The sequence below is a fragment of the Lontra canadensis genome, unplaced genomic scaffold (assembly GCF_010015895.1).
Source record: "Lontra canadensis isolate GAN:19392208 unplaced genomic scaffold, GSC_riverotter_1.0 scaffold8, whole genome shotgun sequence".
Lineage (NCBI taxonomy): Eukaryota > Metazoa > Chordata > Mammalia > Carnivora > Mustelidae > Lontra > Lontra canadensis.
In genome coordinates, this window is record NW_022631002.1 from 29,748,742 (window position 1) to 29,770,797 (window position 22,056).

Genomic DNA, 22,056 nt, shown 5'->3' on the forward strand with positions numbered 1-22,056 from the left:
GTCAGACCTTCACACCTCCTTTTTCTACACTTTTGTGCCCACCCTCACTACTCATTCTGCCCCTGCAGGCAACTGGGACTCTGTCACTGAGGCATTAATGGTTTTATATCAGGACGATTTTTATTTTTAAAGGGCATGAGGACTTTTCTTCTCCACACTCCGTGCCCTGTCCCAAGTAGTTTTACCCATGCTTGATGGCTTCTGTAGCACTTATTACGACTCCTCCCCAGGCCAAAACAAATCTCTAGCCCAGGACTATGTTCTAAGATCTCGGATCAATACTCAAATGTCTGTTCAGCATTACATTAAGAGGGAGATACTAGAGGTCAGATTTGCTGCTTACCAGCTGTGTAACTTTGGATAAGGTATTTAACCACACAGGGCATCAATTTCATCTGTGGGAGGGGGAAACCATCCAGCCCAGCCTGCCAGGACTACTGTGTTAATCTGATGAAATGAGGGCTGCCCACAAAACACGCAGTGCCACCTAGCCCCAGCCTCTGTCTCCAGCATATTATTATTATTGCTGCAATTCTGTTCTCTTTGCCTACTACACTCCCTGAACACTGGCTCTCCTTGAGTTTCTCGACCTTGCCAAGCCATTGGTGACCTCTGGGCCTTTGCACATGCTACTTTTGCTGCCTGAAACACTTTTTCCTCATCCACCCACTCCATCCCTGTCTGCTTCCAACCTTTCTGACACCCAATCTAAGGCAGGCCCTTTCTGTACGCCTCTGCACCTTGATTCTTTCATTGCATGTGGGGTAAAGTCTAACTGCAGTCAGTTCTCACTCTTCATAGCAGCTATGTTCTATAAAGTTGCCATGGATATGGAATTAGCAAATATGGAACCATTGCTCCCAGGGAAAACCTAAAGTTAGGTTTCTGGGAGCCTCTGGTCATATTTTCATCAACAGATCAATACCTAACCTTGTGTTATGTGTGTTTCTGTTTAAAGACACCTAATTTAATATACACTGTTGATTTAATCATATTGAACTCACAGCCAAAATCATGACGATTCATGCCTGAACACAGCTTATCAAATACATGTTTTCTCAGTAAGGTATATCACAACCTTCTTAGGCTTAGGAGCACTAGTCAGCACTTGAACGCGATGCTTGGGGGCAATTTCAAACAGAGAAATCACCAACAGAAAAAAGCGCACAAAAATGCAGAAAACATGGCACAAAATAGACCCCAAAAGGGACACTTGCTTACAGTATGAGAGCTAACACCCGAAGGCAGAGCTTTGCCTTGTGTTAACCTCAACTCCAATTTCTGGCCACTCTGCTCATGTCCACACATGATCACGGAAGTGCTATGGATATCGATTTGAGGGTTACACGCACATTCTAGCAAGCAGGAGAATTCACGATTACAGAATCTGCGAAAGGTGAAGATCTACTGTACTTTTTCTCAGTTCTCTCATTCATGGGAGTGTGAATTTGCTGAGAGCCCGTTTACCTCTGTCTTACCATTTTAGGTCTAGCATTTGGGAAGCTGCCTGGCACATAGTAGGCTCTTGATAACGAATAGATCATGAATGAATGAGTCAATTCAGTGAAAGTGCTTTGTTGTGACAAAGGCAGTGACAGCCGTGGTCAATGGAAAATGCACCACGAGCTGCCCTGGACTAAGTGTTTTCTCTACATTCTCTCAATGAGGGAAACAGATTACTACTGCACATGGGCCCTAGAGTCAGACTGCCCAGAATCTGCCTAATTATATAACCCTGAGCATGTTCCTTGACCTTTCTGAGACCCAGCTTCTTCTACCCATATGGGGGTAATTACAGCACTGTCTTGTGGGCCACGATGAGAAGTCAAAACTGAAAATGCACAGAAAGCACTTAGCGCAGCACCTAGCACAGGTATACCCTCAGGAAACGTGACCTTTCGTTGTTAATAATCCCCACAACAACTCTAAGAGGTTTATACCATCACACCTATTTTGCAGATGGGGAAACTGAGGCCAGGCATGGTACCATGAATTCTTGAGCTAGCTCCGGGGAGTCCCAGCCCATGCTGGTAACCACTTTGCCTGTTATGCAAATACATTATCATTTTTATTACCTACAGGGGGGCTTACTGTGACTCCTCAGCTGCATTTACTAAAATGAGGGGGGTAGCTGAAGAGTCTCCTCTCACATTCCATATCAGTGTATTTCTGTTCCTGGCCCACTTCTGAGTTTAACCCTTTCAGAACCAGCCCTGTTGGTTTGTTATCTTGGCTTTGACAGCTCAAAGGCAGAGGTATTTCCTGCTTCAAAAGCAGGAAGGAGGAGGAGGAGGAGAGGTGGGGGTTGGGGTGGGGGGTCTGAGAAGAAGAAGAATCAGCATTCGGGCTCTGTAACAAACGTCCTCGGGTTTTCTCCAACCTTACATCAAGGGTCCTCAAACTTAATGGCTCATTGCAGTCTCCTGGGAAGCTTTTAAAGATCCAAATGCCCAGGCCCCAACCCAGACCACTTAACATTTGAGTCTGGGCGAGGGGAGGGGGACGCTGGTGGTGGTGGAGGCACCAGCATTTTTTAACGCTCCCCAAGGGATCCCAACGTGCCGCCAAGTTTGAGAAGGGTGTCTGGCTCCCGTCCGCACTGGGCTGCAAGCTGGAGTCGCTCTGGGCCTCGGGAACTCTTTCTCTCCTTTTCGGACTTGCCGTTCGGGGAATTCGGGCAGGCTTTCCGGAGGCAGAGGCTAAGCGGAGGACGTCTGCGTGCCGGCGACCTGCTGTTCCGCTCTGCCCCTAGGCCCAGCTTGGAGACCGCGGGGCTCCGGGTCCCCTTTGGCAACGACACGTGTGGCCGCTCCGACTTCTCCGGTTCTGGGCGCGGACCGCGCGCGGGGCTCGGCGGCCGCCGCGCTGCCCACCCCGACCGTAGAGGCTCGAGGGAAACGCCCGAGGCTCAGGAATCCTACCTTGGCTGCCGCCGCTGCCCTCCAGTCCCCGGAATCCAGGGGCTCGGGTTCGCTCTGCCGCCCGGCTCCGCCGTGGCTTTCGCCCGCGCCCGAGCGGCGCCCACTAGAGCGCAGGCGCCACCTAGCGGGCCCGCGGAGGCGGCGCGGGGGCCGCGGCCCCGGGAGGTGGGAGCGAGCGCGGCCCGGGCGGAAATGCAGCCGGCCCGCCCACGTGGGCGGCGGTCAGGCTCGCGGGCGAGCCCCGCGCGCGCGGATCCCCGGCGCCCCCGGCCACCTTCCCCCCCCGGAGGGCGCTGGGACCCGAACTTGCTCAACTTCCTCGGGGGAGCACCGGCGGCCAGCCAGGCCCTGGCTCCTGGTCTGGGAGCCATCCTGGGATTTTTCCTGGCTGCACTCAGGGGGATCTTTATTTTCAGCCGGCAGCTTTCAGATTACCCCAGTTTGGAGCAGCCTCTTTCTGAAATAATGTGGAAGCATCCGAAGATGCAAGGGACTGGGTTTCTCTCGAGCCCTGGGAGGCCTTTTCCCTCCCACCAACCTTTTCTTATTCTTGCCACCCCGCCCGTCCACCTCTTTGCCCTCCTTCCTACCTTGTTCCCTCCAGTCTCTTTGGCTGAAGTTGATTGGACTCTCCTAATCCGTGTCAGACCCTATGCGGAGCTGGGAGACACAATCAGGTCCCTTACGAGCTGGCAAACCAGGTCATCTTTCTCGGCCAGCTGCCGATGGCTTTTTTTTTTTTTTTTTTTGGTTGGGGCTTTCCTGGGGCTTTCGCAGGACTTCTAACCTCCCATGACTCCCTGACACTAAATGCCAGTACCACCACCCCACCCTGGGCTGGGGCGGGGGCGTGGGGCGGTGGGGAGTGGGAGAGTGGAACCGCCCTAGGCTAAGAACCTGTTGGCTGATAATTAAGCAATGTCCAGGGCAGTCCCACTATCAGGCTTTTTGAGAGCGGTGGGTACCCTAAGCCACCTCCTTTTTCTGAGGCTTCCCGTATTTATTATTATTATTATTTTAATGAAAACATGCCAAAACAGGGTTACAAAGATGACGGACTATTTAAAGTGTTTACATTTCATTTCTTTATTCCCTCAGCAAACGTTAACTGAGCACCTACTAGGAGTCAAACAGTTTTCTACAATGGAGGGATACAACAAAGGGCAAAACACGCCAAAATCTCTGTCCTCATTGAATTCACATTGAATGTAACAAATGAACACTTTCACATTCACACAAATATGCAGTGGAGCTCCTCACAGGGTAAGTACAGGATTTACCATACCAAAAAATCAGTGTCTGGGGCACCCAAGGCAAAGCGGCCTGGTGATGGATACAAGTGTTACAAGGTTGTATGGGGAAATGCCTTCTTATCCTGGCTATTTCTCTGCACCATGACATTTGGGGATAGCATCACCAGTGGAAAGATTAGAGATACTTTGTGAAAGAAAGGTCTGTGCCAACCCTCCCTCCCCGGACCTGTGTAAGGGTCTACTTTATTTTTGAACTCTCTGTAATGGTAGAATGTGGTCCAAGTGACCTTCAAGAGGAAGAGAGGAGGGGCTATCACCTGTGGGTACTGCCTGGAAGGGCAAGGGGCAGGGTTAGTGTGTGCGTGTGTGTGCGCGCGCTCGTGCGTGCACACACGTGTGTGACTGATAAGGCTGGGCCCCAGCTTACACATGGCAGGCTGGTGCTCTGGTGAAGGTGAATGGGTCAGAGAAGCGCTGACAGAGGCACTTCCCACTCTTTCACTTTAAAGTGTCTCTGAGTCATTTCCAGATTGTTCTTGCCCCAGTCCTTTTAAGCGCTCCCTCCCCCTCACCCCACTGTGCCCCAGAGCATGCCTGGGCAAAGTCCTAGATCACCACCTCTGGGATTCTGACGTCAGGTATCACCTGATGAGGTTAAAGGTTTTCCTAAGGACTTTTCCTCTGAGTCCTCTTGCTGGTTTTTTGTTTTGTTTTGTTTTGTTTTTTTAATTTCACTAATCACAGTGTTTCAGAAACTGCAGTTATCAACAAGTCCATTTTCTCCGTGGGTTCTCCATCAGGGGACTCCTTGAGGGACAGCACAGTGTTTGACAGTAATCAGAAGTATTATTATTACTGGTGATGGCTTAGGCATTAAGAATTTCAGACTGATTATTGATTTGAAACCTCACATAATCCTCGCATGATTTGAAACTTACTGATTTATTGATTTGATACATACCCCTGTGAAGTAGGCACTATTAGGTTTCCCATTTTACAGATGAAGAAACTGAGACTCATGATGTAATTTGTCCTTGGTGGAAGAGAGCCCATGGTGTGGCTGGGATTTCGGTTTGGCTTGCCCCACTGCACAATATTTACCTTAGGAGTACTTTGCTACTGTTTATTAAGCACCTACTTGGACACTGTTTTAGATATGGGACAGGAGGGACAAAGGAGTCTCATTTTTTAACCTCTTGTTCTCTTGTTCTGTCCGTGCTTTCCCTCAAAGAGAGAATTTTGTATTTTTTTTTTAAATAATTTCATAGTTATAAGCTACAAGCTATTTTTATTAGGAATGGGCATATGTGCCTTCCAGAGTGATGTTCCATTAAAGAGAGTGAGAATCCAAAATGGAAGGACCCACACATTGTGGGGAGCGGGGCCATGGGCAGGGTGGCATCAAGACTCTGGCAAAGGAAGGGTAGAGAAGGAAGGAGGTAGCAATGCTAGAGACCAAGGCCACTTGGTCTTGGAAGCCTGGCCCCGTGGACTGAATGGCAATTTGACTTTGGGAGTGGGTCTATGATCAGCAGGAGTAAGTCTGGTCACTTTGTGGTTATGAATTGTACCTGCAAACCCTGCCAGATATTATGAGGTACAATGGCAGAAAATATATATGCCATCTCGTTGATTTCCCAAAGTCCAGGAAACCACGAGTCAGAGATGGTAAAGAACTAGCTGAAGGCCACACAGCATGTGTACTGTAGAGTTAGTATTCAATCCCAGGTTCCTTTCATGCTGAAACTGGTGCTTCTAACCATGACCATTGGCTGCCTTTCCATAACTGAATGCAAATTACTGAACTTCTCGGGAGGGATTTGCGTTTCTTCATCTTGGCCGTGATGTCCTTTCCCTCCTCTGCAGGCTCATATTCTGTTCATCCTTCTAGGTCTAGCTCAAGGAAGCCCTTCCCTATTCTCTCTTTCCAGTGTAAACTTTTCCCTGTATTAAAGTGCTTACCTCATAGTTTAATTCCCTGCGAAGATATCGTCTCCCCTAACAGATTCAGGGCCCCTAGAGAGCAACAGCCATGTGGGTCGTGCTAGAGTGCGTTTTGCCTTTCCAAATCTGCTTGCTGTCGTTCTCCATCCTGCTCTTAGTTCTGGGAAGCTGACCTAGATGGGCAGGACCAAATGCTTCTATGCCCACTGGCTTCAAATTGCGTTTGGCCAATGCGAGCCCTGAGAGAGACCAGAGGGAGGGAGGAGAATGGGTTAGGGCCTTGTGTCCCCAGCTCACTTTCTGTAGGGTGCCTTGGGCTGGCCACTCTCCTGACCTATATAGCCGTAAGGTGATACTCTGCATTCAGCCCTCTCCGCCTCCATGTCCAGGCCTCCTTAAGTGCCATTTACTAAGGTTCTAGAAGCTACACAACATGCAAAATGGAACTTTGTAGCATATATCTTGGTAAACAGCTGTTGAGCTCAATTAGGGGCAGGTGTATTTGTTTGTTTGCTTGAGGGACTAAGTGAGTGAGTGAGTGAGAAGCCCCAGAAAAAGGATTTAAATGATCTTGGGAACTAGGGCCAGATGGCAAAAAAAGAGCCTGTAGGTTCCTGGCAAACAGTTTTTATTTATTTATTTTTTCTTCGAATGGTCTTTAAAATTTTTTTTTTTTTAAATCTTCCTTAGTATACAGTCAATTTGACTTCTTAAAAGGTTGGTCTATGAATCTATGAAGTATAACACATGTACAGATTTGGGTAACTCCCACCACAATTAGAATACAGAACCGTTCCAGGTCCCTGAGTGGCTCACTCAGCTGGGCGTCTGACTCTTGAACTCAGCTCAGGTCTTGATCTCGGTCGGGAGATCTTGGTCTTGAACTCAGGTGGTAAGTTTGAGCCCCACAATGGGTTCCATTCATGCAGAAAAGAGAGAGAATACAGAACCATTCTACCACTCTCAAAACTCCCCCAAACCATCATTTTGTAGTGATACCACTGCTGTTTTCCATCCCTACATTTTTGTCTTTTTGAGAATATCATATAAAGGGAATCAAACAATAGGTGACCTTTTTTTTTTTTTAAGATTATTTATTTATTTATTTATCTGACAAAGAGATCACAAGTAGGCAGAGAGGCACGGAGAGAGAGGGGGTGGGAAGCAGGCTTCCTGCTGAGCAGAGAGCCCGATGCGGGGCTCGATCCCAGGACCCTGAGACCATGACCTGAGCCGAAGGCAGAGGCTTAACCCACTGAACCATCCAGGCGCTCCAGTAGGTGACCTTTTAACACTGGCTTCTTTCCCTACGCATAATGTCTTTGAAATTCATTTAAACTATTATATGCAGAAATAGTTCATTCCTGTTTATGACTGAGTAGTATCACATTGTACGAATGTTTGAATTTATTTATCCATTCATATTTGGGTTGTTTCCAGTTTGTGCTTATTAACAGAACTGCTCTCAATATCCATGTGTGTAGGTTTTTGCGTGAATACTGTCCTCCTTTCCCTTGGACACTATTATAGACTGTGTGTCCACCATCTCTCAATTCATATATTGATGCCCCAATCCCCAATGTGACTGCTTTGGAGATAGTGCTTTTATGGAAGTAATAAAGGTGAAATGAGGTCATAAGTATGGGGCCCAAATCTTAATGAATGTGTCCTTATAAGAAGAGAAAGGGACACTAGGACATTCTCTCTTTGTGAGCGCAGAGGATGCAGCAAGGTGTGTGTGTGGGGGGGGGGGGGTGGGGGGTGTGTGGGCGGTGTCCTCTGAAAGCCAGGAAGAGATCTCTCACCAGAAGCCAAATTTGCCAGCATCTAGATTGTGGACATAGAGCCTCCAGAACTGTGAGAAAATGTCTATTGTTTAAGCTACCCTGTTTGTGGTCTTTTATTATGGCAGCTTGAGCAGATTAATGCAACTAAATATTCTAAATATGGTAAGTGTACATTTAATTTTGTAAGATATGGCCGAACTGATTTCCTGAGCGCCTGGACCATTTTGCATCCCCCCACCCCTCCCGTCTCACATGAGCGTTCCAGTCGCTCTGCAATCTTGTCGACATAAGGTACTGTTGGGAACTGTCATTTGTGTTGATATTTTTTTATGTGTTAGGTTTTGTAGGTAGTAGTAGCCAAGGAAGCTATTTGAAGCTGAAAATATCTTGGAAGTATCTTTCTGAGGTCCTGTCCATTTTTGGGGTTATCCATACCCCATTCCTCTTTTCTTGTCTTTCTTTTGGCCTCATTCTATCCCAAGAGCAATGTCCCCTTCAGAGCCCCTAGTGATCTGGTACATTACAGTCCTCAGTAGAGGTGAACCCACATCTGAGAATGTTCCAGAAGAGGGTGGGTATGTGCAGGGCCCTCTCAGGAGCCCTGTGCCTCATTCAAAGTTCTGTTGTCACCATCTTGAACTTTTTTTTCTTTTTTAAGATTCTATTTTTATTTATTTGTCAGAGAGAGAGAGCAAGCACGGGCAGGGGAGCAGAAGGCAGAGCAGGTAGAGGGAGAAGCAGGCTCCCTGCTGAGCAAGGAACCCAATGTGGGGCTCCATCCCAGGATCATGACCTGAGCTGAAGGCAGATGCTTGACCAACTGAGCCACCGCCATCTTGAAATTCTTAATAATTTTTGAATATAGGTTCCACATTTTAATTTTGCACTGGACCTCCACAAATTATGTAGCCTGTCCTGGGTGTAGGAGGTCACAGGCAGGGCAAGGCCTCTCACCGGGTCATTTAGCAAAAGGCCATCCTCTTCTCCTACTGACCACATCTTTAACCTAACCCAAGCATGACCTGAGGGTTACACCTGGGCCCTGGGCCCTTGTGCTGAGCTGGGTTAAGCATGATTAATTCGGAGGCTTCACAAGAGGATTGTTACCCTAGGATTCCAGTATCCAAATGAGGATACTCATTGGATTTGCCTTAATTAGGGCCTCTTAACTGGAAGGCAAATGGAAGCTCCTTCTTCCATCCTGACTACCCCCAAAGTACTTTTGTACTTTGGCTTTTATATGGAGAGATAAATCAACAACATCATGTCTTCTAGTTGTCTCTCCGCCAGCCCACTTGGCAAGAAGCTCATTCAAAGGAAGGTGATTTATGGGGAGTTTTACTACATTTAAGCAGATCACTGAATGCCCAGGTCCAGGAGGATGAATGGTTTCAACCAGAGGCACTCGGGGGGCAAAGGGTGGGAGGGAACAGGGAGTGGGGAGGTCACAGGCTTTGGACAGAACAACAAGAGGTGGCAGCCAAGCAAGCGCATGACCTCAGGCAACTGACATAACTGCTCTGGCCTCAAGCATTTCAACTTTGAAGTGGAATTGATAATACTTCCCCATAGGACCGTTCGGATCGTAAGGAGTCAACAAGAAGGCTTCGACTTGTCTGAGGCTGGCATGCATCTGTTCGCCGTAAGTGCACTGGGATGGATGTCCCTTTTGACGGCTCTGCGCATGCCTGGGAAAGCATGAATTTTGTGCTTCTCTGAAAGGCCTCCCCACAGACCTGCTTGATCCTCTTTCCAGCTTCCTAGGAGCTGGGTGAGAATTATCAGGCTCCTTTTCTTTTACTTTAGATTTGTTTATTTATTTGAGAGAGAGGAGAGCAAGTGCATGTGTGAGTGAGGAGAGGGGCAGAGGGAGAGGGAGAGAAAGAGGCTCAAGCAAGTTCCCTACTGATCATGGAGCCTGACGTAGGGCTCGATCTCTGACCCTGAGATCATGACCTGAGCTGAAATCAAGACTCACATGCTTTTCTGACTGAGCCACCCAGGTGCCCCTAATCAGGTTCCTTTTAGATTTAGGAAAAGGAAAGCCCGGTGATCAGAAAATAAACCAGAAGTAATAGAGAGCCCCGGGGTGGCTAACTTCAGTTCCGTACCCTGTGGGCTTCACTCAAGAAGCATTTACACCTGAAATCATTCACTCACAGCTTCAGAAACCTTTACCTGTGTGGTCCAGATTAAAAGAGCCATGACAGGGGCTCCTGGGTGGCTCAGTTGGTTAAGCCTCTGCCTTCAGCTCAGGTCATGATCCTGGAGTCCCAGGACCGAGGACTGCATCAGGCTCCCTGTTCAGCAGGGAGTTTGCTTCTCCTTCTGACCCTCCACCCTCTCATCCTTGTTCTCTGTCAAATAAATACATAAAATATATTTTTTAAGGTTTTATTTATTTATTTGACAGACAGAGGTCACAAATAGGCAGAGAGGCAGGCAGAGAGAGAGGAGGAAGCAGGCTCCCTGCCAAGCAGAGAGCCCGATGTGGGGCTCGATCCTATGACCCTGAGATCATGATCTGAGCCAAAGGCAGAGACTTTAACCCACTGAGCCACCCAGGCACCCCAATACATAAAATCTTAAAAAAGAAAAAAAAAAAAGAGCAATGACAGGTTTACCAAACAGATGACTTCTAGGATGGTGCGTGAAGATGGCCTGATGGGGTCTTTCAAATAGATATGATTAGCACAGTGATGGAGGGACTGGAATCCAGACAAAATGGGTTCGAATCCCAGCTCTGGCTGTTAGTAACTGCCTTAAATAGATTACTTGCTATCTCCGTGTCTCAGTGGCTCCATCCCTTAAATGATGTTTGAGTAATATAATCTGCCTCGTCAGGTTGTTGTGGGGACTAAACAAGATAATAACTATGCTTTGCTTGGCGCAGGGTAGCACGCTAGGCTAGCTGATTCTTTTCATGGCATGTTTGGGTAACCCCTGGAGTCCACGGTCTTCGGACTCCCTATTTTTCAACTCTGGGTGGAGTTGGCATTCTAAGGTAGGGGATGGTCTCCAAGCAGGGGGTCTGTGAGTCCTGGAACTGAACATGACCCTGGGACAGGGAAGGAGGCCACAGCTCTGTTGCCTAGTGACAGGGCCTTCTTTGTGTGGGGAGAGACAGGCTGCTGTTTACAGGTAACTAGGTGGGGGGTTATAATCTGTAAAGAAGTTAAAGGTTAAAGGAAGGGAATTCTTCCCGGGAGGTGAAGGGGACCCGGTCTCTGAACCAGCTGGGTTGTCAAGAGGGACAGCCTCCTGGGCCCCGCCCCCCTCCCCGATGGGGGTCTGGGGTTTATTACGCAGATTGGACCAGGCCTCTCCCCGTGACCATAGAAACCCAACCAGTTCTCTTGCAACAAAGCTCTGAGGAAGGGTTACTTAAGTCTGGAGCGGTGGGACCGGCCGCAGTACGCACCCTCCTCAGAACAGCCCAGAGCCCTGGGCCCTCTGCTCCCCAGGGACATGGGATGCCACACGAGCAAGAGCATCAAGGTGGTGGGGGAGTCCCAGAAGCCCGGAGAACAGCCCGAGGGAGAAGAGCCAAATCTGGAGGCAGGCGCTGAGGCGGCAGATGGCAAAGACATCTCCCTGAAGGATGGGGGCCCTGCGCCCAAGAGCTGAGCTGCTTTCCTCTGGAGTCGGCCCGGACACTCGCTGCATTCCGGGAACCGCCTTTGGCCAAGGACACCTGAGACAAGCCCAGTCCTGAGAACCTCCAAACCGAAGGAGGGAGAAATCCTGCTTTCAGCACGTACCCTCCCCAGGCTTTGCTCTTTGGAGTCGTGAGGAATCCTATTTCCCTGGGCTTCCGTGGAGAGGACAGAAGGAGCCTTCACCTATTGTCGTGGGACATGAGCGCAGCTTCTGGAGATACGAGCCCCATGGCGGACTGTTCTGGCTCCAGGGGAGAGCCGGGTGCTGCTGAGCTGTGACTGTCCAGGGACACCCCCCCCCCGCCCCACCTGCCTCACCTTCTGACCTCCCCTAAAGCCCACTGGGCCGTGCGGGGGTCGGTTTGCTCTCTTCCTCTCCTTTTTCCCAAGAGCTCGCCGAAGAGCCAACATCCCTAGCAGGGACATTTTCATTTGGCTCGCTCCACACTGTCGGTATGAATAATTTAATATTTAACTGGGAGAAATGTTAATGAATTATGGGAACAATCAGGATCAGGCTGTGTGGGAGCAAATGGAAGGCAAAGGGGCCTGGTCATCCCGGAAGGGGAGCCTTGGGCGCTAGTCGGAAGGAAGGCAGAAGGTGCCTGTTCTGGTTTTCTAGTCCTCCCGAAAAATGCCCCCTCTGCCGTTATCCCTGAGTCTCCTCATATCAAAAGTCTGTCAATTTGGACCCTCTGGCATCTGAGCTATCTGAATCCAGCCCTCAAAAATATTTCGCTGTTTACTAACATGCCTGTCAGCCTTTCTTCCTCACCCACCCTCCCCGCCACACCAACCCCGCGTGTGTTTTGTTTTTAATTAGAAAGCATTTAAATTTGAAATCAAATGGACATGTTTGCAAATACATGATGACAGACACATCTGAAAGACAGGCCTGGGGATGTGCGAAGAGAGGGCCAGCCAGAAGGGGTGGGTGTAAGTCTGTGGGGAGAAGTGAGAAGAGAGGCTAGAGAGTCTTCTCTTTGTGCCAGGCACGACGCTGACGAGTTTATAGGGGTGGTTTATGGTAACCGGCGCGACTGCTCCCATTTTACAGATGAGGCCACTGAGGTACCTAGAGGTTAAGGCACTTGCTTGAACTTGGCTCTTCAGGACTGGGCAGAACCCAGAGCTGAAGCCAGGCTGTGCGGCTCCTGAATTCATGCTGTTTATCACTGCCAAGTCCTGTTTAAAGGGGAGGGTCTTTTCCTGGGAATGCACAGAAATCCAAGCCTGTGCTTAATGGGGACACTTTCTCTTTCCTCATTTCGATGTAACCACCTATGAAGAAGATGGCAACGGGTCCACTAGGTGTCCATGCCCTGCATATTCTGGGCGCCTTGAAGGATTTCTCTTTTCGCTTTGGTGGTGAGGGAAGGGGTGGGTGGGGAGGACGAGGGGGCCGGAAGGGTGAGGGGAGAACCAGGGGCAGAGACAGATCTGGAGCGTGAGCTCAGGCTCTTGGAAATGACCCTGCTTTTTGACCACAGAAATGTCAGAAATGGAATGGGACTCTTTTGAGAAGACAAGACAACCAGGCTGAGGAGAAGCAAAAGAAGGAAGGACAAGAAGTAAAGCAATTCAGCCTGAAAATGGACTTCAGCCTGAAAAAGGTTCCTTTTGCTTCAGCAGCGGCTGTCATCTTCCAAAGACAGCGCGAGAGAGACGGGGCCTCGTCAGCTGGCCCAGGGCCCTGCTCCGTCCCTGGGGGTGGTAAACTTTGAGTGGGCCAGGAAACAGGCCCGGGCTTGCAGCTGGGGATCAGGAAGTTTGGGGCCTCTTTCTACAGCTTACTGGGGATAGGCCAAACTCGGGGAACTGCTTTCAATTTTTTAATTTTTTTTAGACAATTCTGTTTTTCGCCCTCCTCCCTCCGAAAGGAAATTCACCCTTCAAAACAGGGCTTTGTGTGGGAAGAAGCTGCTCAGAGGGCACCCTCAGGACTCCTGGAAAAAGTTCTCAGCGGCTGGTGAGGCTTTGGGGCTGGGTGGTGCCTGTCTCACTGGTGACCGAGAGGCGGGACTCAAACTCTGCTTCTCACCAGATCAAACAAAGGAGGGAGGCTTCAGGTCCTTTGACAGTCAGACAGTGGTTTGTTCTGATTCCTCCTGGGATGGGGCAAAATGCTTGTTTCATTAAATTCATGATCTCTGAGGGTTTTAAAAACAAGATGCATTATCCGCCTTCGGCTGGACGGGCTTGCTGCATTTTGCCAGGAAGTTCATCCTTAAAGGAAAAAAAAAAGGATCCAGTTTCTTTTTAAAGACATTTCAGTGATTCCATGGGGAACCAGTACCACTCATCTGTCTCCCTCTGAGACTTGAGTGCCTGCGGAAAGTGGTCAGAATTATGTGCACTCAAACATAACTTGAACCTTTTCAAAGACAGGTCTGCAAAGACTCTGCTCATCACTTGAAAGCCATGGCTCTGGGCCACTTCCCAAACAGCTGGAAGGGGAGGGGTTTGTTTTCTAGCCAACTTACCTATCTACATAGCCTTCCACCTATCCTTTCTTCCTTCCAGCCATCCAGGCATCTATCTATTTCTATCTATCCATCCATCCATCCATCCAAACATCTGTCCATCCATCTCTCCCTTGGATTTTTCATCTATCCGAGGCAATAATTTTCCATTTCAAACCAAATTCACTTATTAAACAAATACTTAATTGAGTTTCTACTCTTCTCTATCACTTCTTTCTAGAACATTTCTTTCTTTCTTTTTCACTCACTCACTCACTCACTCGCTCCGCAGTTACGGAGTAACTCTTCCGTGTTAATAAAAGGTTGAAGTGTGTCTTTCTGGAAGCACAGTTGGAATCAAGTGTGGTCCAGAGAAATCCTTCCAGCCCAGGGGAGGCCTGAGTTGAGGCTTCAGAACTAAGTAGGGATCAGCTAGGGAAAGAAGATGGGTGTTTCAGTATGACAGAGCTGCATGGGGTGTGTTGTGCAGTGTTACGGGAGTCTGACCAGCACGGCACATAGTTAGGAAGGTGACACTTGGCAAGTAAAAATGATCAGCTCGTGGAGGGCCTTGTATTTTATACCAAGAGGCTAAGAATTCATCCTAATACTGATGAGTATACGGATTTTCACTGAAGGACTTCAGGCAGAGGAAGAAGCTAGAACATCAACTGCTGATGACTGCTTGGTATCCTGCGTTCTGGTAACAAGGCCCATCTTTTCCCCTGGCAGGACCCTTTTCTTTCCATTCTCAGTTTACATGATCCCATTCTCAGGCTCCATGCCGAGCACTGCTTGTACCTGGTCAAAGTGATTTGTTCAGAGGAGGTCATCTGGCTCAAACCAGTCCAGACTTTTTGTTGTGTAAGGGTCCATTTAGCCGGAGCGATGCCATCCGGGTAAACAGTGATTTTGTTGTTTATGCAGGAAAACTTAATCTGTCCCTGCCCCCCCTCCCCCCAGGGGACTTACTTAAAAACAAGTCCTGGAAACCAGTCCCAGGTAACAAAGCCCAAATACAAGGGTGGGTCAGGCCAGGTGGAGGTATTCAATCAGTGGGGGGCACATACTGTCTCCCTAGCTACCAAGGTGTATGGGCCTGGCCCTTTGGGTGTCTTTTGGGTGCCAATTCTGACCAAGGTGATAGGCTAGTTCAAATATCTACTATAGGGTAAATTGTAATTCAATTGGTCACTTACGTGTGACCTAGCATGACTGTGTAGCTTTCTCTGTGTTACAATCTCATTGGCCACCTGTGCGTGGCCAGGCCCAACCATATGGCCTTTGCCCTTAAAAGCTAGTCTGTAAGGCAGAGAGAGGTTGCCTCTATGCAAGAGATGGCCCTGGCCAGTCAGTTTGATTCTCGATGCTTGGCGCGAAATAAAGCTTTGATTGACCTTCGCTTTGTACCAGTCTCGCTCCTTTAACCATGGACCCAACAGTTGAAGCCATTAGCAAAGAAGTATCCACTTTCTTTTGGGGTTAATAACATTGTAGGATTTAAGTCTGGAATCTCTTAGTGGCACTCCCCACTGGGGAAATCCTTGAGAATGAAACCATAGAAGAGATTGGGGCTGAGAGAAGTGGAGACCCTATTCCTGATCAACTTGTTTGGGCAACTGGATCCAGCCACGCTAGAAGCTAATACTATCCTTGGAAGGTTAACACAAGCGAATAGATTTTCACTTCTTTTTTTTTTTTTCTTCTTGCTGAGAGTGGTTTAAATTTGGTTTCTGTCATTTTCAAGGAGTTCTGAGTACATCAGATCAACTCAGATTTGTATTTTAGGGGGAGTAACTGGGTAGCTGTTTCAAAGATGGAGGTAAGAGGGATAAAACTAGAAGCAAGAATACGAATTAGAAGACAAATGCCCAAATTAAGAAAGCCGTATTAGGTAGCTCTATTTATTGCAAAACAGCCAGCCACGAAATCTCAGCAGCACACAAGCATAGATTTTCTTTCTCTCTCTCTCTTTTTAAAAGATTTTATTTATTTATTTGAGGATGAGAGAGAGAGAGAGAGAATGAACAGGGAGGAAGACAGAGGGAGAGGGAGAAGTGGGCTCCCTCCTCAGAGGGAGCCCGATAAGGGACTTCATCTTAGGACCCTGAGATCATGACCTGAGCAGAAGGCAGACACTTAATTGATGGAACCCCCTGCCCCCCCCAAGCGCCCTGACTTTCTGGTCTTGATCACATGTCTGTGGGTCACTGAGGCTCAGGGAATCAGACTACCTGAGAGTGGTCACATGACAAGTAGCAACAGCACAAGAGACTGAGTTCAAGGAAGTATCCTTTTGCATGGAGGGTAGGGGAGTGAATATTTGTCAGTGATAATCTACTAGGACACAAAATGAATAGAGTGAAAAGGACAGATTCCAGAAACATTTAGGGGGTAAAGTGAACCAGTTTTGGTGACTGATTTTTCATCGGGGTTGAGTGAGAGATGGGAATCAAAGGTTTCTGCTGGGCTGATGAGCTGATGATGGTGCCACAGTATGAGAAAGGGACTCCAGGAAGACGGTTAGGTCTAGAGGGAGGGGGAGGAGTTGAGCGTCGGTAGGGTTGAGCTAGAGATGCTCATATGACAAAAATAATAACTTGGTGACTGATTTAACTAGACTTATCATGGTGATCCTTTTGTGATATATACACATATTGAATCATTATGTTGTACACCTGAGACTGAAAGAATGTTATATGTCAATTATATCTAAATTAAAAAAATAGCAAACATTTCTATCACTCTTACTCTGTCTGGGCATTGTTCCAAATGCTTTATATGTAGGTCTCATCCAGTCCTCACAGCCACCCTATCCTCACTATACAGATTAAAGCAGCGAAGTAAATCATTTACCCCAGGTCTTTTAGCTAGCAAAGACAATGCTAAAAATGGCTGGTTGGCTAGCGGTTGAGAATGGAGAATTTTTTGGTGAGTTATGGGAACACTCTTGGACACCCCAGAGTTGGTATAACAATTGTTTTGAAGTGGAAATGTTTGAGGGATTCCAGGGTGGCTCCATTGATTAAGTTTCCTACTCTCAATTTTGGCTCAGGTGGCGATCTCTTGGATGGTGAGATCAAGTCCAAGGGAGGGCCTGCCAATCATCGGGGAGTCTGCTTGAGATTCTCTCCTCTGCCCCTCCCCTGACTTAAATGAATAATTAAATCTTCAAAGAAAATTTAAAAGTGAAAATGTTTGAACACAGAGATGCAGACAGAAATCTTTTTTATTTTTTAAATGTAATCTCTACACCCAATGTGGTGCTTGAACCCACGACCTCAAGATCAAGAGTCACACGCTTCACTGACTAATTTCCACCTATGAAGTTCTTCTTCTTCTTCTTCTTCTTTTTTTTTTTTTAAAGATTTTATTTATTTATTTGACAGAAAGACACAGTGAGAGAGGGAACACAAGCAGGGGGAGTGGGAGAGGAAGAAGCAGGCTTACGCTGAGCAGAAAGTCCCATACGGAGCTCCATCCCAGGACCCCAGGATCATGACCTGAACCAAAGGCAGATGCCTAGTGACTGAGCCACCCAGACGCCCCCACCTATGAAGTTCTTACCTGAACTTCCCTTATCACTTAAAGTAGACCCTCCTGAAAATACAACTGCTATTAATTTCCCTTCTAGGGAGTTTCCTGAAAATTCATTTGCCAAGAAGGTAGACTGCCCATTTCCATTGGCATCAAAGAGCCCAGCAGAGACTTCCTCACTCTCCCACTGAAGCCCTAAAAACCTCCTTTTCTTTAACTGATATACATACGCCTTTCCTTTGGGCAACTCTGTGAGTTGTTCATTACTTGGAGCTCTCCTGCATGCACATGTGAAAATAAATCTTTTCTTCCGTTAATCTGTATTATTTTTGTTAAAATTTGCACTGGACCCAAGTTGGGAGAGGTAAAGTTTTCCTCCCAACAGAGTCGTCAGAACACTTTCAGTTGAAGTCTGGGAGTAGATTAACTTCCTGTACATTCTCTCTCCACACATATACCCTGAGGGGGAGGAGTCGCCCAGAGCAGAAGAGCACATGTCAAGGGAAGATCTCTGGAAAAAACCAACATTTAAAGGGTGGTGTGCTGGAAAAGCCACGAAGAAACAGAAGAGAGACAAAAGGTCAGACGGACGGAAGGTAACAATCAACGCTGTCATGTGTAGAGCCCTCATCAAGTGCTGGGCATGGTGCTCAGAGACTTTACAAAAATTATTTAATTTGCTCCTCATAATAGCTCCATAAGGCAGGTAAACTTCACACATTATGGGTGAGATACACATTTCTGAAGGGTGGGTGAATTGCCCCTAACCACTCAGGTAATTAGTCTCGGGGCAAGGATTGGAACCCTAGAGGCCATGTTTTAACCATGGTGGCAATGGTCTGAACAGTGTCCTCCCAAAATTCATGTCCACCTGAACCTTGGAATGTAATCTTATCTGGAAATAAGAGTTGAAGATATAATCAAGCTAAGATGAGGTCATACTGAATTAGAGTGGAGTAGTATCCAATGACCGCTGTCTTTAAAAGAGAAAGGAGAGAAAGATTTGGATACAGAGACATGGGGGAAGAAGATCATGTGAAGATAGAGGTAGAGGTTGGAGCCAACAAATCACAAGCCAAAGAACTGGAGGCACCAGAAACCGGAAAAAGCTAGAAGGATTTTTTTCCTAGAGCCTTCAGGGGGAATATAGCCCTGCTATCACCTTACTTTGGACTTGTAGCCTCCAGAATGAACTTCTGTGGTTTTAAGCCACACAGTTTATGATACTTTGTTATGGCAGCCCTAGCAAAGTATTACAACCACTCTGCTATCACTGGCTTTCTTAGAGTAGAAGACTCTAAAGAGAGTGATGTCAGTGAATTCCAGGAGGAGAGATGGAATGTCAGGGTTGGGGAAGGGTAGAACCTGCCCCTTTAGAGGTGTGTGTCTGAATCACATTTAGGCTTCTCTACGGTACGCATGCCCCCTCTCTTGATTTGCAGAGGCTTTCTTCCTATTCCTCTCATTAAAGAAAAAATTACTCGTGATGTTTGTTAAAGGTGGTAAGACAGATGCACTCAGGGGGACTACTAAAATGGGGTTTTGTAGTCGGAGAGAGAGATCAGGTTCAACTCTGACTACACCAAGGGCAAGGGGAAATTTATTGCCAAATAGCAAGGTAAGGGTTAGTGGATGGAAATAAGAGGAAACATCAAGGTTGGGGGCATTCTTGCTTGACTGAATCAATAAGATTCTTGCTGAAGGCAGACAAGGGTTATAAGAGCGGGGGTCATTTGATCAGATAGCAAGAGTGGGGGGATTTTTGCTGAACTGACCCAACAAGATTCTTGCTAAAACTGGACTAAGTGGCCAGGGAAGTCACCAATGCCAGAGCTTGAGAGCTTGGAGGAGTCTGATTAGGTAGGTCAAGGAGAGAGTGTTTTTGTCACTCTCCACACCATGGCTGTCACTAGCCCCTGATTATGAAGAGAATGTTTCATGTTTATGCCTTCAACTTATCTCAAGATCGTTATTCCTTAGGGAGAGACTTAAGTCAGGTTTCTTCTGTTGTGTGGGGGTTGTGGTTGGGCTGGTGGGTGGGAGGGGTTAGAGGATAATTAGAAAAGGTTCTTCCCATTAAAGGGTAATTCCAGTGGGTCCTTTCAGAATCTATGGCCAGCTGTTTCCTCCCAGAGAAGTTGCCTGTGTTGTCCCATCCCTGGCACCTTTTGAAAGAGAAAAGAGCAACTTTGACTGTGTCCAGGGATTGGCTAACTTGCATCAAGGAGCAGCAAATGGGGGCACCTGGGTGGCTCAGTCGTTAAGCATCTGCCTTTGGCTTGGGTCATGATCCCAGGATTCTGGGATAGAGCCCCACTCTGGGCTCCCTGCTCCGTGGGAAGCCTGCTTCTCCCTCTCCCACTCCCCCTGCTTGTGTTCCCTCTCTCACTATCTCTCTCTGTCATATAAATAAATAAAATTCTAAAAAAAAAAAAAGGAGCAGCAAATAAATAGAGCATCAAAACAGAGATGTTGAAAAAAGATTAAAAAATAATTAGTTAAAAATCTCAAACAACTTCCTAACACCTTTTTTCCTCCCTCTAAATCTTTTTGGAAAGTCTGCCTGTCCCCTCCTCTTCCTAATGCCCCACAGCACCCCCCAAAACATGAGAAAACACCCTCATTATTATGCTTATGAAAATGCTGAGATTTTCTATTATTACATGAACTTAATTTTTTCTCATGAAAAACAATATCAACTTCCAGTTTCCAGTTCCACATGTAAAGAGCTTGGAAGTCGCCACTCTGTCTTAACAAGTAAAAAACTAAATAGACTGAAAAATCAACAGCACTTTGGATCCACAAGGGGGAGGACACAGCGTAAGCTGCAGCTGCGAAGACGGGAGAGACAGGTTTATGCAGGGAGTCTCAGCTTACCTGGAAGAGAGACATGTGGGTAGAAGCTGCCTTGGAAACCAGTGAAGGGGAAGGAAAACCTGTACTTGTAATCTATGAGTTGCTGGAGCCTCAAGGTGGACAGGTCTGAGAGTTAAAAACTCGAGAGGAAGCCAGTTATGGGCAGGTCCTCCTGCTTTCATGAGTTTTACCTCTAAGAACTCAACTAGGTAAATATCAGAGAAAAATCCCCTCATGCTTCCTGGAGGGGGCGGGGGGGGAAAGGAATCATGGTGAAATATGCCAGAATACTGTGTTAAAAAGGTCTATCCTCATAGGAAACTGATTAACCAGAGCTTAACTTGCTGGGATATTATCAGATCCTAGCTGACCTGAGGAAGGGAAATACTCAATGCCAGTTAGTTGTAGTCCTCCGCTTGGGAGAAGAGATGATTACATTCCAGTCCAGGGGTGCCTGGGTGGATCATTCAGTTAGGCATGTGCCTTCGGCTGAGGTCATGATCCTGCAGTCCTGGGATCAAGCCCCACATTGGGCTCCCTGCTCAGTGGGGAGCCTGCTTCTCCAACTCTGCCTCTCCCCCTGCCTGGTGTGCTTGCTCGCTCTCTCTCAAAAAAATAAATAAAATCTTAAAAAAAAAATTATGCTCCAGCCCACTCTAGCCATCCTGTCCCACTCAAGGGGGAAGGAAAAAAGACTGAGAAGCACTTGTGAAGTTCAGTTTGATGGCACAGGGTCGCTACAAGACTGAGACCTAATGCTTACATTGGCAGCACACATACTAAGACAGAGATGTAATCATAGGATGATAAAATGTTTCCCCTCTTCCCACACCTTACCACTACATTACTAAAAACCTATTTACAACAATTCCTTTGATCCAGTACATCACATCTAGTTTTATATATATGTGTGTATATATATATTTATATAATGTATATATATAATATGTATATAATATATATGTATATATATAGTATATATACACACACACACACACACACACATATATATACATGTATATAAAACTATTAAAACATACTAAAAGAAAAGTAACCCCACACAATTTGGAGAGATAGAGCAAACATCAGAACCAAACATGGCAGGGACATTGGAATTAGCAGACTGGGAATTTATTTTTATTTTTATTTTTTAACATATTTTTTATTTGACAGAGATCACAAGTAGGCAGAGAGGCAGGCAGAGAGAGAGAGGAAGGGAAGCAGACTCCCTGCTGAGCAGGGAGCCTGATGTGGGGCTTGATCCCAGGACCCTGGGATCATGACCTGAGCCAAAGGCAGAGGCTTTAATCCACTGAGCCACCCAGGCACCCCCAGACTGGGAATTTAAAACAACTATGATCAAAATGTTAAGAGCTCTAGTGGATAAAATAGATAGGATGCAAGAAGAGATGGACAGTGTAAGCAGAGGGATGGAAATCCCAAGAAAGAACCCCCCCTCAAAATGCTAGAGATAAAAAACATCGAAACATAAATGAAAACTGCCTTTGATAGGCTTATTACTACATGAGATATGGCTGGAAGAAATCATCTCTGAACTTGAGGATGTAGCAATAGATCTTGAAAACTAAAATGCAAAGAGGAAAAAGACTGAAAAAAAAAAAAAAAGCAAATATCCA

General features: G+C 47.0%; 1 protein-coding gene across 1 annotated transcript in view; it reads right to left on the bottom strand.

The window, feature by feature from the left end:
- CHD9 (chromodomain helicase DNA binding protein 9) overlaps nucleotides 1–3,010 on the bottom strand; it is a 212,261-nt gene extending 209,251 nt beyond the window's left edge. The window contains exon 1 of the mRNA XM_032854469.1: nucleotides 2,922–3,010. The gene's annotated coding sequence lies outside the window, so the exon portion shown is untranslated. The remainder of the gene's footprint in view (nucleotides 1–2,921) is intronic.
- Nucleotides 3,011–22,056: the final 19,046 nt, after the last annotated feature.